The following is a 13,805-nucleotide window of genomic DNA, read 5'->3' as shown; positions in this document are numbered from 1 at the left end:
GACGTGTGATCCACCAGCCTCCACGTTACACACACTCCCGCACCCACAGACACACGCCTGGGACCCCTAGCGAACCAAAGCCCCCACAAGAGTATCGGCGCCGCGTGACTCTGCCTCACCCCCTGCAAGACTCAGCTCACGACTCTCACACGACACTCACACTACAGAGGAACAGTTCGTGAGAGGAGAGGGGGTTCCTCCTCGGTGGAGTTCTACGGGACTACAAAAGGACGTGACTTTTTGCAGAGTCCTTTACCTTCGTCTGAGGACCACGAGGGCGTCTGTCCTAATTCTTCAAGACGTGGTGGTCCAGGGCTCGTGTGGGGAGGCCGTTCGACCCTTCGACATCCTCCGCTGGAGATCTCCAGGTCCCCACATCAAGGACCTGTGGGTAAGGTATGGTGTGAGGAACTATCATCACCACGTCGTCCCTATGACCTCTAGAAACACACACACACACACACACACACACACACACACACACACACACACACACACACACACACACACACACTGACTTTGCCTACACACACACACACACACACACACACACACACACTGACTTCGCCTATACACATGCCTCATGAACGTACAACACCAGAAGGGGCGATTTCAAAGACACGTGAGCTATGTGCTGTAGTGTGGTGGTGGTGGTGAGTGGGGTTGGCTGCGGTGTGGTGGTGGCGGGTGTGGTCAGAGAGTCAGCGTGGACGCCCCCCATCACAAGTGTTCACAGGTACGATAGGCTTACCATGGGATTAGAATCGATTCCCGGGATACGGCAGGTGAGGAACCAGCACAGTTAAGGACACACACACACACACACACACGGTCCTGGACGCACGGGTATAAGGACACAGGGATACGTACATACGTACACACACACGGTCGTGGAGGGGTAACCATAAAACAGACAGACAAGATGGAGGTGGTGGACAGGGATAACATGTTTGTCTCCTCAGAACGGCTCTCTACACCCATGGAGTACAGGTCACTGTCACACACGGTTACCGTCAGTCACGATCAAAGACAGTTGTCACCGGTCAGTCACACTGTTACCACCAGTCACCGAGACATTGTTATATATAGTTACACGGTTACTGCCTGTCACAAAGATGCTCTTCTAAAAGTCAGACTGTTATCACCACTTACTACCAGTAAGTTAATAATAATAATAATAATAATGATATTATTATCATTATTATTATTATTATTATTATTGTTATTATTATTATTATCATTATTATTATTATTATCATTATTATTACTAATATTTTTTTTTTCATACTATTCGCCATTTCCCGCATTAGCGAGGTAGCGCTAAGAACAGAGGACTGGGCCTTTGAGGGAATATCCTCACCTGGCCCCCTTCTCTGTTCCTTCTTTTGGAAAAAAAAAATAAAAAAAAAAAAACGAGAGGGGAGGATTTCCAGCCCCCCGCTCCCTTCCCTTTTAGTCGCCTTCTACGACACGCAGGGAATACGTGGGAAGTATTCTTTCTTCCCTATCCCCACTAATATTATTATTATTATTATTATTATTATTATTATTATTATTATTATTACTGTTATTATTATTATTATTAATATTATTATTATTATTACTGTTATTATTATTATCATTATTATTATTATTATTATCATTACATTTTACGTAAGGGCCGCCGTATCATGTCATTCGCAGGCCATATGGACACGTGAGTCATGCGGGGCGAGCCGTTAGGTCTAACGGCCCTGACAAGCACCACTGACTGAACGCCACTATGGCTGCCGCTGACAAGGTTGTTAAGCCTCAGTAAAATAAAAAAAAAAAATCTAGATTGAAATGTTTCGTTGGATTGGATTAAAAAAAGGAAATCTGCTTTTAAAATTCAATTGGTGCCCCTGACCAAATATGTGCCTAACCAACCCAAACCTGATTTAATGAAGTCTATAGTTATATCTAAGGGTCGACGTGCTGTCTCCATGGACTTGAACCAGGGCATGTGAAGCAGCCGGGGGAAACCACGGAAAGGTCTGTGGGGCCTGGTTGTGGATAAGGGGGGAGCTGTGGTTTCGGTGCATTACACACGATAGCTATAGAATGGACGTGGGCGAATGAGGCCTTTTCTTCGTCTGTTCCTGACGCTGCTCCGCTAACGCGGGAGACGGCGAACAAGCACGAGGAAAAAACATTGAATATGGTGACGATGCAGTTAATTCTATAACTCCTTCCGTGCAAGAAGCATCCTTTCGTAGGCTATCGCCGGAGGTAGATAGAATTCTCGTGTTTCTATATGAAATATAGAAGCACCAGCAATGGTCAGCATCGATCCCCAATTGACGCCGAAAGCACTAATCAGCGGAGCCAGTTGTGTTCTCCCCAGAGAGTTGTATACTACGGAAACTTGGCTATGACGGCGGCGCCTGAATTCGGTCGGTCGTCGTCCCAACACTGGACACCATCTCCCACCCTATCCAGGCCACACACACACACACACACACACACACACACATATACACACGCGCGCACACACACACACACACACACCTGGCATCGACTCAGCTATTGGGTCACATGTGTACTTGGCATACATAACTATCGTGTCACTCTTGTACTGCATCACACTAAGTAGCCTGATGCTAAACATTTCCATAACTAACATACAAATTACTAATTGGAAGACGTACTTAACATCCAATATATATATATATATATATATATATATATATATATATATATATATATATATATATATATATATATACAAACGTCCGTCTGTGCGCGCGTGTGCGGACGGCTTGCTGATCTTATCTGAAGTGGAGGAAAAGGAAAACATAGAACTGAGCCGGTATTACTGTATTGGAATGCTGTTGGCCGAGTCCAGTTGGCGTAAAGGTCAGTGTGTGTGTGTGTGGTGTGTGTGTGTGTGTGTGTGTGTACTTAGTTGGGAGAGTGAGGACGTAACTATAGGCCAGGAAGCCCTACGATCAAGGATATCCACCAGTGTTTATCTCCTCGTCGTCTGGTCACCGTTCGTAAATATCCATTCATGTTGCTTTCATTAATGTCCCTCCAGCAAAGGGGATTATCGACCTAGTTCCGGAATAACGTACACGAAATTCGGCCCAATTTACCGAGGGATTAGAGGTTATAATTTTGTATTCGCGTGTTCACGTTTCGGCTGATGAGGAGATGCAAAGAAAACGTCATTTCGGAAGCAGGTGGGAAGCGGTTCCCAAGCTGGCGGATGCGCGATGATATTCTCCCGATGCGGGAGGAGATGTCTCTCCCCTATCTTTGCTCACCCGTGGATAATATTTTCCCGATTCGTTTCAACTGTAACTGTCACATCAGGGTATAATATTTAAGTGGATATATTCGAGGTTGTAGTGTCAGTAGGCGGGAAGTAAGGAGAGTGAGTGTTGTATGCATGGTAGCGGCAGCGGGTGGGCGGATGTGGAGGGAGGGCAGGTGACGGTCGGCCCACTTCCCCAGCCGCCGCCATGCGTCGCTCTAATGCCATTTTAAGAGACTCTCCACTGTCACTGACCATTGTTGTCGTTCCCTCATTGTTGTGCCACATGAGCCAGCTGCATATTTTTGTCATGCGAGGGGTGAGGGAGGTGGGTGTGGGGGGGGGCGAATGTATGAGGAGCCATTCATTACTGACACCGAAACTTCAAAATGTGTGTTCCTTAGCTCCGTGGGGGTAGCGTACAAGATTGTAATTCTAGTGTTAGGTTTCTTAACTCGCATTTTATTGGCTGATTGGCTGGGGATTTAGGCCTACTGATTGCCAATGGTCATTAAGGCCGTAAACAAGAAGATATGATCACTAATTGACTAAAAGGTAGAAAAACTGGGTATTAACTGGACGTTAGGGAGAACACAAAAATGTCCAAAATAAATCGTAAGCATTTTTAAGACTTGCTCCCTCAAAATAATAATCGCAGAGCTCAAATTGTGTCTCCAACGTAACAAGTTTCCAGCCACAAAGGAGTATACAAATTTTACATAATGACTAATTCGTTAAAGACTAACTTGTTCCCAGCCATATCTCCCCAGAGATATCCCTAATCTCATTTCACGAAGTCGTTAGGGGGCGTGTTCCAGGCTCCTGACACTTGTCCTACAACTTAAGCACACAAACTGTCCTCAACGCCGCCCCTGGTGTGTGGGACCTACATGGGAACCTGTACACTACGTCTGTGTAGACCGTCCTCGATATATATATATATATATATATATATATATATATATATATATATATATATATATATATATATTCCTATGAGTCCACGGTGAAAATGAAACACGATAAGTTCCCAAGTGCACTTTCGTGTAATAATCACATCATCAGGGGAGACACAAGAGAGAAATATGTCAGTTGATATACATCGAAGAGACGAAGCTAGGACGCCATTTGGTAAACATGTGATTGTCCAAAACATACCAAAGCATATATATATATATATATATATATATATATATATATATATATATATATATATATATATATATATATATATATCTTCTTCATGCTTGTTCGATTTCAGTTGACGCATAACAGCACTGTGCGGAACATAAGACTGAGCTTTGAAAGGAACATCTTCACTTGGCTCCTTCCTCTTTTCCTTCTTTTGGAAAGTAATGATACGGGAAAACAGGATCTCAGGTCTCCCGCTTCTGTCCCTTTCTATCTTAAATAGCAACAAGGTTAGGTTTCCGGCGCCATCGTGCCGTTTTCTAGGATTTGTCAGATTAGGGTGGGTGGAGGAAGGGTTACTTCCTTCCTCCTCTCCCCCCCACACTGTGGCTGAGTTCCTGCCGCTCAGCTGACCAGTGGAGGTAACGGGCGGGCCAGGAGAACTGGGGTAGTGGGGTGGGAGTCATCTATGTCCCGCTGCCGCCTCAGGCGAGGGAGACTGACCGAGTCGTATAATGCACCCCGGAGCTCTCCTATAGCACCGGCGGGGTGGGCGGACGGTCGACCGCCCGCCTCATCCACACGCGCGCCACAACAGGAAGGTACGGGAGAGATGGCACGCCCCGGAAGATCCCTCGAGCACGAAGAGTAACTACAACGGTACGCTCCTTCAACACGACGGTACGATACTCGAGCATGAAGGGTTAGACAACGGTACGCTCCTTGAGCACGACGGTGCGACCCTTGGGTCATGATGACCTGAGCCATCAAAAGGTCATGTGAAAGGTAATGCTGGTCCTGCCGTGCTCTTGGATGATGATAGTTACGGTAATCACGAGGGAGACAAAACATGAGAACATCGGGCCTTCTGATCACAGGAGTTACCAAAGTCATTAGCAGACACGAACTGGAATCAACTTCGAGAAGAAAGTTAGTTGAAAAAAAAGAAGTGTCCAAGCATTTCTACAATATTGCGATTAACATAAATATCAAAAGGACTTTGGTACAAGGAAGAAATTGAGTCAATGTCAAACCGTCCAGGTCCACTGGTATTCATCCAGACTACAAAGGTTTTGGCCTTTAGTGATCCCTTTAAATGTCTCACGGATCCATTAAAAAGACGCTCTGATTCTTCCCCATTGCCATCTTTACTCTCACAAGTCAGAGTCAAGGTCACAGGATCAATGCAAAGCCCGAGGAATCCTGAGTCGAAACACCCAAGACCTAGGACTGACCCAGGTGATGTTAGGAAGCCACCCAGTTTCTCTAACACCGAGAACAACTCAAGTGTTTCCGACTTGCTATGCATCATAAGCGACCAAACAGCTGCCAGCCAGCCTAGACCTGGCGTTGGTTAAATCGGTTCCCTTCCAGTAACTGTAGGTTCGCGAGGGCCCCGGAGTCTTCGTTATCACCCGCAGTCTCGCAAGGTTGCGTACTGCAGTTTGGAACATCTGTAACATGAACGGGTGACGAGAGAGTGAGAGATTTTCAATGATTCGAGGGTGTTTCCAAAAGTTCAGACCTTCGGGCACGACGATGAGACCTTTGAGCGCGACGTTACGACCTTCGACCACGACGCGGTGCAACCCTCGAACACGACAGAACGACTCCTTGGGTATGACTACAGCCGCCTGCCTTTTTTTTAAAAGTACGACCCTTGATAACGATGGTGTGTCAACCACTAGGTAACATGGCCAGGGCCGTTGACCTGATCCGTAGGGCGTCACACAGTCGTGCTCAAGCGACCAAGCCAAAGTAACGAGGCGTGTTGGGTGACAAGTGACTGAAATACACGACCGAACTGTAATTTATATTCCGTCAGGTCCATTGAAAACTGAACCAATTGGCGAGGGGGGGAGCGGAGTCTACGTGGAGGGGTTGAATGGGGGAGGCCTGTGGCCACGGTGGCCTAGGAGATGTTGGGGAGACCTGCAGGTGGGAGGATGCTGAGGGGGAGAGGGTGAGGGTGCGGACCTCCGCCTGGTGGTCAATAACATGTGCAGGTGTGCGTGACCAACCCGCCCGGGGTCTTTGCACTTTTCCCGCCATTTCGAGTCACGTGGTGCAAATGCCTGGCACAATTTCGCGCGCACGCGCGTTTATGTATGTATGTGTGTGTATATGTATGTCCCTGTGTACGCATGCCTCATAACCTATTTGTATAAACAGCAAATACGTCTTACACTGGTGAAGCCACGTATCTGAACACCTCGTACTTCGAGTCCTTATTCTAGAGCCTTCCAGCTGTGCGTCCGTCTTTGCAGTGCTTCCCCTTGGCTCAGCTTGCTCCACGAGTCCGCTATTTGACTGCTCAAGAAATACTTTCTTGCGTCCCTCCCTTGATATCTACTTTGTCTACTTCCTAGTTATGGTCTCTTGTTCTAAGAGTCCCCTTCTGACGTCAACGACTTCCGAATTAACGTCTAAACGTGGCCTTATTCTCCTCCTCTTCTAATATGGAAATATCAGAGGCTTCCTTCCTTGATTAAATGAGAGAGGGTTCGTTCTAAGACAAGGGTCTGAGCCCGGCACAGAGACCTAGCTAATAGAGGGACAGCAAAAATCTCTCCATAATATCCCTACTCGATCCATACCTCTGGACCATCACCTACTTTGTCTTTGATTCCCCAAAGTATGGGGACCAAACTGTTGTCATTCCAACTTAGGTCGAATATCCGTCGCATATGAGCAACTTATTGGCCGTGTTCTTAGCTCAGTGCAGCACCGGAGTACAACGTGGCTCCCTCACGATCTCCCTCAGGCGAGGTTCTCTCGATATGTGCACTGGCACGATCTAGGCAACATACCTTGTTGTAGCCGTCTTCTCTGTTCATTCCCTTTATCATGACCAAACATTTTGATAATCATCCGTACTTTGTATTCCCTGTGAGTCTAAGCATTTTGTTTCATCTATACTTTACATTTCCTGTTTCATATACTTCATCGATAACTTCTGCAAGTCATTTACGTATATCAGAAACACCAGTGGTTCCTACACTGAACCCCAAGGGACCTCACTTGTCGCCCTTGCCCAACTTGAATTGGTCCCCCCTGACACGCGTTCTCATCTCTCTCTCTAGGCTGGACAGCTGCCGGCTTATATGTACATATATTCCTCCTCTTGACACCAGCTTAGAAAGCGGCCATTATCAGTAATCTGTGAGGGATGGCCGGGGCGGACTGCCCATTAAGCTGCACTAGCTTAAGCCTACGGCTCGGCGACAGCATGGCGAGGCCCGTATGTGCTGCGTGGGACGTGATGGTCCTGACTAACACCATTACGATACGAAACGCTCCACTCATGTTGCATCACGTGAAGCCACAGAAATGGAACGTCTCATAGCCAGATACAGGTACATGCACACAGTGAACACAAACAAAAACAGAATATCGTTAAAAAAAAAAAAAATTCGATGAAGGAAAATAAAACTTATGTCCATCGCCCCAACACTGAGAAACATAAATCAGTTAACCTAAATATAATACCCATAATAAGAAACTATGAATGGAATAAGCCATATAATATACCTGGCTCTTCTGGGAAAAAGTTATACATCACCTGCAGGGGTTAATGTTAAGAAATAACAGTTATCAAGAACGTAAGTTATCTGGTGTTCCAATAATCCCAGGCCAATGTACAAACCTTTCCCTGATTACATGTCGGTCAAGAGTGATCCTATGATCAGAAAAACGGAGAAACAACTGAGAGATCACTCTATCCAAGTGAGAGTCACACACGGCATCAATATACGACGACCACACCCCATGCTACACTTACCAGTCCGGGCACACGCTAGGCTGTCAAGGTTCAAAAGCGTAGGTTATATATATGTATTGCCGGACTCCGCCTGCTCGAGGTTACACCGCGAGTGAAAAGTCACCTCTGGTGAGGCTGCCAAAGAAATGATCACTAAAAGGGAGTTTTCCTCCCTTTCCGTGCTACTGACAGTAGCGCAGCCTTTAGAAAGGTATATATATATATATATATATATATATATATATATATATATATATATATATATATATATATATATATATATATATATATATATATAATCATCAGTCTGTGCAAAAGGTGAGACATCGCGACCGATCTGTCGTGTTTAGGTGTTCGGGACTCGAACCACGACACGCGCTGCTGGGCAGACGACACTGCTGCACACCACCCACCCCACCACCACCAACCCTCATTACGGCTACACCACACTCATTACGTCATCCTGGTGTGGCTAGCACCGCCCCTACTGCTCTGCAGGGGAGGGCATCGACCCAAGACCTGTTAGGTGAGAGAGAGAGAGAGAGAGAGAGAGAGAGAGAGAGAGAGAGAGAGAGAGAGAGAGAGAGAGAGAGAGAGAGAGAGAGAGAGAGTTCTGGTTTTGTGTGTTGTGTAGGGAGACCAGGCTGTGTATGAACAAACACACGCACGTCTACCCAGTCACTGTCTTAACACAGCCACTGTCGTAACACAACGATAACATAGTCACTGTTGTAACGCAATCGTAACAAAGTCACTGTTGTAACACAATCATAACATACAGTCACTGTTGTAGCGCAATTCTAACATACAGTCACTGTTGCAACATCTACGCTGTTTAGGTGTTGTACAGGGAGGGAAAGTCTGATGCTACTCATAGTGTGTGCACTACTGTTATCACCCACATGTGCAGGGAGACGATAGTTTGACATGTATCACACACACACACACACACACACACACCAGACGATACGTCTTTCTGAATTCTACACCCCTTAAGTGCGACGGTACGACCCTTGAATACGACGGCACGACCCTTGAGCACGAAGATACGACCCTTCAGCAGAATGGCCTCGCCTATGATGACCTGACCTTTAAGGTTGTGGTCAAAGCCGGAGGATGTGAGGGTGTTCGTAAGTCAGAGCTTTGAAGGGAATACGACTTGGCAGAGATGGAATTTGCATAAATTCTCGACTTTAAAAAGGATCTGAGCTCAGCCCAAGGAGCGTCTGACGAAGAACAAAAAGTGAATCAAATTACGAGAACTTTTATAAAATTCATGACCATACCTCCTTCTCGAGTATCATTTCCGCGTCTGCGCAGACTGTCCCACGGGAGTTGTTACCTTCATCATTCGACTTGAGCGCCGCGAAACTCAGCAAGAAATTACACATTACGAAGGAACTGTTCCTTGGTCGTTCGAGGAAAATTTCTGGCTCTGTTGTGAACATGACGTGTGCCTCTGCTCATATATATATATATATATATATATATATATATATATATATATATATATATATATATATATATATATATATTGCCATTCACTAATAATAAAAAAGGACTGTCAAGGACCTGAGCCAGATGAACGTCCAGAGGCGCTAGCGATCAGATACACAGGATGACGGAGACTCATGTATTAACATTACGCACCGATGAATAATAGTGACTCATGTTCAGATTAATGTCTCTCTCCCTCCATCAGGGTCTTATCTTAGTCTAGTCTATTACCCCGGTGATGAACGTTCCCTCATGCCATCGCGTCCTGCATCTCGAGGATTATACAGACACTGCCCTTTGATCACGGTATTTCTGATGAAGATTTACGTTATCAGAGACGGACATCTGTCATAGTCAAGCATGTAATGAAGGCGCTCTGGAGGGAGAGCGTGCGGTGGTGGTGGATGGAGGGGGGTCACACGTGTGGAGGTCGTGTTGGGCAGGGAGCGTGTGTGAGCTCTAAAGGTGAGGTCAAAGACCAGCCCATTACGCCAATGGCTCAAATCGTCGTGATTAAGGGACTAAGAGTTGTCGGGTCACAAGCACCAGGATTACGCTATGTCACTGTACGACACAGTCCATCACTAGTATCTACAGCGAGTGTGTATAGTCGGCAATTAAATCAGTTGGTCAAACGAGCTAGGATACTGAAGACGGACGGACGCCTAAGATACTTAGGACACAATAGGCCGAGTAAGGATGGGTCAAGCCTCGGTGACAGGCATTTTCACCAGAGGAACAACGGATCCTTACATACATTAACTGGTGGAACAATGATGCTTTGCGTACAAATTGAGGGAACAAGTGTGACACGTATTAATCGATGGAACAAAGGCGACATGCGCATTAACTGATGGAACGACGGCGACATGCGTTTTCATTGGTGGAACAACGGTGACAAGCGCATCAATCGCTGGAGCAACTTGCGGTGACATGCGTCTGAATTGGTGGAACAATGGTGACATGCGCATTAATCGATGGAACGGTGACATGCATTTTAACTGGTGGAACAGTAACGGTGACATGCGTATAATCGGCGGAACAACGGTGACATGCGTACTAATCGGTGGAACAACGGTGACATGCATATTAATCGGTGGAACAACTGTGGCATGCATATTAATCGGTGGAACAACGGTGGCGTGCAGAATAAGTTAGAGTAGCAGCGTGCGTGAGGAGACGGCGGAGGATGGTCGGTGTGCATGTAGAGGTGTCGTGGAGGATAAACTCCCTCCCTGCCTCCTGCACGTGACGACGAGTCGTCTGGCTAGGCTGTGGCTACACTACCGTACTCCCCGACCTCATAACATCTCGGGAGGCGTCGTCATTCCGGCGGAACGACGACTTCTTCCTGGAACCTCAGGATTAGCCTCCACCATGGGTCTTCCCCGTCATGTAAACCTCTACTCCATGACGTTCAGCGCCATACATGCAACATGAAATGATGCAGCCAAACTAAATACGTTACAGCTTAAGCGCACTGGCACGATCCTACAGCACGTCGGTGCGACCCTTTTGATGACTTGAATCATCTCTAAGCTGATCCTTAAGGGTGTCAACGTCATGCCATGGGGTTACTGATACAATTCGGGAAAAAAAATATGAAGAATATAAGCTGACCTGAATGCATTTTGAAATACGTTGTTGCGAACGGCCAAGGGGGTGCGACGTGGGCCTCATCATGCTATTATAATTTATTCTCTTTTCCTCACGACGCGTCGTGTCCATGGATGACGAATTCGTACCCTGGAAGGCGCCTGGCCACTTCTGCATCTGGAGAGATAATGAACTGATGAATAATGGTAAACGGTTTGCAGTCAGCTAGAAAGGGATTAAGAAAAATAACACGTGTTTAAGGCCCATGCCTAGTTAATCCTGAGATTACTACAAGGATCTAGAGATGGGAATATGTTACACAGCAGTCAGACACACTAGCTAACACTAACATGAACGGGGCAGACAACAAAAGTCTTGTTCATCGCACATAGTGACTCATCTTTTTCTGTTCAGTAGAGCGCCACACAAATCTAAACTTTTGATTTATAAATATTTTTACTAATAAAAATCATGATTATGGTGACTCTTATCATGAAAATAACATTCAGGTAAATTCAAATGCTCTATCAATAGCTTATCACCCCATGTCCATTTCATCGCCCAACAGACGGGATAACTAATGTAAAGATGCACAATACATACAATATGCATCCAATACAATCAACCGTCGTCTACCTCCGAAGCTAATAACGGGTCACTTCCTCACATTCAGTGATCCAATAACCACACATCCGTTAAATGTGCAACCCTGAATTTATTCACAGTACTCACGCGATGTCTGCCGGTCACAAGGGTTTGCAATACTGTATATTTTACGTGCATTATGATTTCCGGTTTAATGACATTACTGTTGTAGCTGTCTACTATCTGTTCAAGCTAGCAGATGTGAAGATAAAATACATAAGTTATTTTGAAATGTACCACAGCGTGACTAACCAATCTTACCATGCCTAGCTTAATCTAACACAAGCAAAGTTTAGCAGAGTGGTTAAAAAAAAGGACGTTTTCAAAATATTTGTCGGAAAATTTAAACCACATAACGTGCGTCCTGAGGAAGTAGGTAAGTAGAATAGGTTTGTTTGGATAAAAGGGTAGGATTCAAAGCAATAATTACATTACTTTCTACACTGCCAACAGCTTATACTTTTGTAAGGTACGTGATATGCTTGCATAGGTATGCCTACTGGGGTTAACTTCGGCATTGTTGCTGGTGTTCGTATAGAGGTGACATGACACTGTCTCATATATATATAATTTCCAAATAGCTAACGTCACTGTGCTCGAGAGAACACGCAAGCACGACCCGGCATGCTACATAGCTGGAAATCTAATTTCTGCGGCATGCATAGCTTCACGCACTACCTCTATGGTGTTTCATTACACATGAAAGCGATGTCCCTTTCCCTAAGCTACATATACAACTTGGGAGGTATATATATACACACGCTCGTCCAGCATATGTACGCACATAAACAAATATACACCAATAACCTTCGATGAAAAGGTCCTGTCATAATGACGGCACTCGAGCATAACCTACCTCCCGCACCTTCAGAGGCGAGGCTACTCGACAAATTATACTTGCAGTGTGCGATGAATTCCTTGGGTCCCTTTCCGCACATGAAACTTATTATTTCATTTACTTTAACTAGTGTATACAGATATACGCACGTACATATGAGGTGTGTGTGTACACCATACCCACAATGAAATACACCAGATCCTCTGGTCACCGGAATCCGGTACAGTATGCCGTCCCTCTTATTCAAATACCTTGATGCGTAAAGGCAAAGGTACGCTTACACTAGACATAGACATGGGATACAGTTTTCTGTGGGTTGGATTTCCCCCATACCCTTCCGTTCTGTTCACACAACAACGAGAACCACTGTCCCTGCCCAACGATTCTAAACAAACGCCGGCCGTTATGAACCCTAAACATTTTTCTCCTAAATAATGCCATATTTAACTGCCTGAGTGTGTACATGGAGTTGAAAAAGAAAAGAAAAATAACGAAAAGGCTTTGGGTAATACCAGGGTTACAGAAAAAATGCAGATACCTACTGTGACCTCTTGTGCCACTCTCTTGAATGTTTGTTTTCGTTCGAGAGTCAGTTGACGGTCTGAACATGATATCTTGCTGGATATATAATTTGAAATACATGTTTTATAATCTTAATACATATTTGTACACATCTAAAAGCACAATTTTTATAATGTAATAATAGAAATGGATATTATAACTGATATACATATGAATGATAATATAGTGTACACAATTTCAATCTGCGTCCGGAGGGTTCCCAGAGAAAATCCGTTTCGTAGGCAGTCGCTTTCCCTAAGCGTTTCTGTGGATGATTCGTAGAAAACCGGAGATATCTATGGGCCCAATGATCTTTATGAATAGTGTAAAAGTGCCTTTAGATGGCTTCCTAGCTGGCTGGGAATAAATACATCAGTGATGATCCTTCAGCATGCAAAGATGAGCTTATTGCTATATAATCTTAATAAGCAATCAGCATAATGGGTTACCGAGGTCAACTGGCTAGTGAAAATAAAAAAAGGTAAAGACATTGTCCTGAG

At 45.2% G+C, this 13,805-nt stretch overlaps 1 long non-coding RNA gene across 2 annotated transcripts in view; it reads right to left on the bottom strand.

Moving 5' to 3' along the window:
* The window catches only part of LOC139762393 (uncharacterized), a 28,762-nt gene extending 16,730 nt beyond the window's left edge, over nt 1-12,032 (bottom strand). For both annotated transcript variants that reach the window (XR_011715709.1, XR_011715710.1), the window contains exons 1-2: nt 11,286-12,032; nt 257-385 (exon numbers count right to left, since the gene is read on the bottom strand). This is a non-coding gene — a long non-coding RNA (uncharacterized lncRNA). The remainder of the gene's footprint in view (nt 1-256; nt 386-11,285) is intronic.
* Nucleotides 12,033-13,805: the final 1,773 nt, after the last annotated feature.

This window comes from Panulirus ornatus, chromosome 43, assembly GCF_036320965.1.
Source record: "Panulirus ornatus isolate Po-2019 chromosome 43, ASM3632096v1, whole genome shotgun sequence".
Taxonomy (NCBI): Eukaryota; Metazoa; Arthropoda; class Malacostraca; order Decapoda; family Palinuridae; genus Panulirus; species Panulirus ornatus.
The sequence above is the reverse complement of the archived record's forward strand: the minus strand, read 5'-3'. Positions and strand labels throughout refer to the sequence as shown.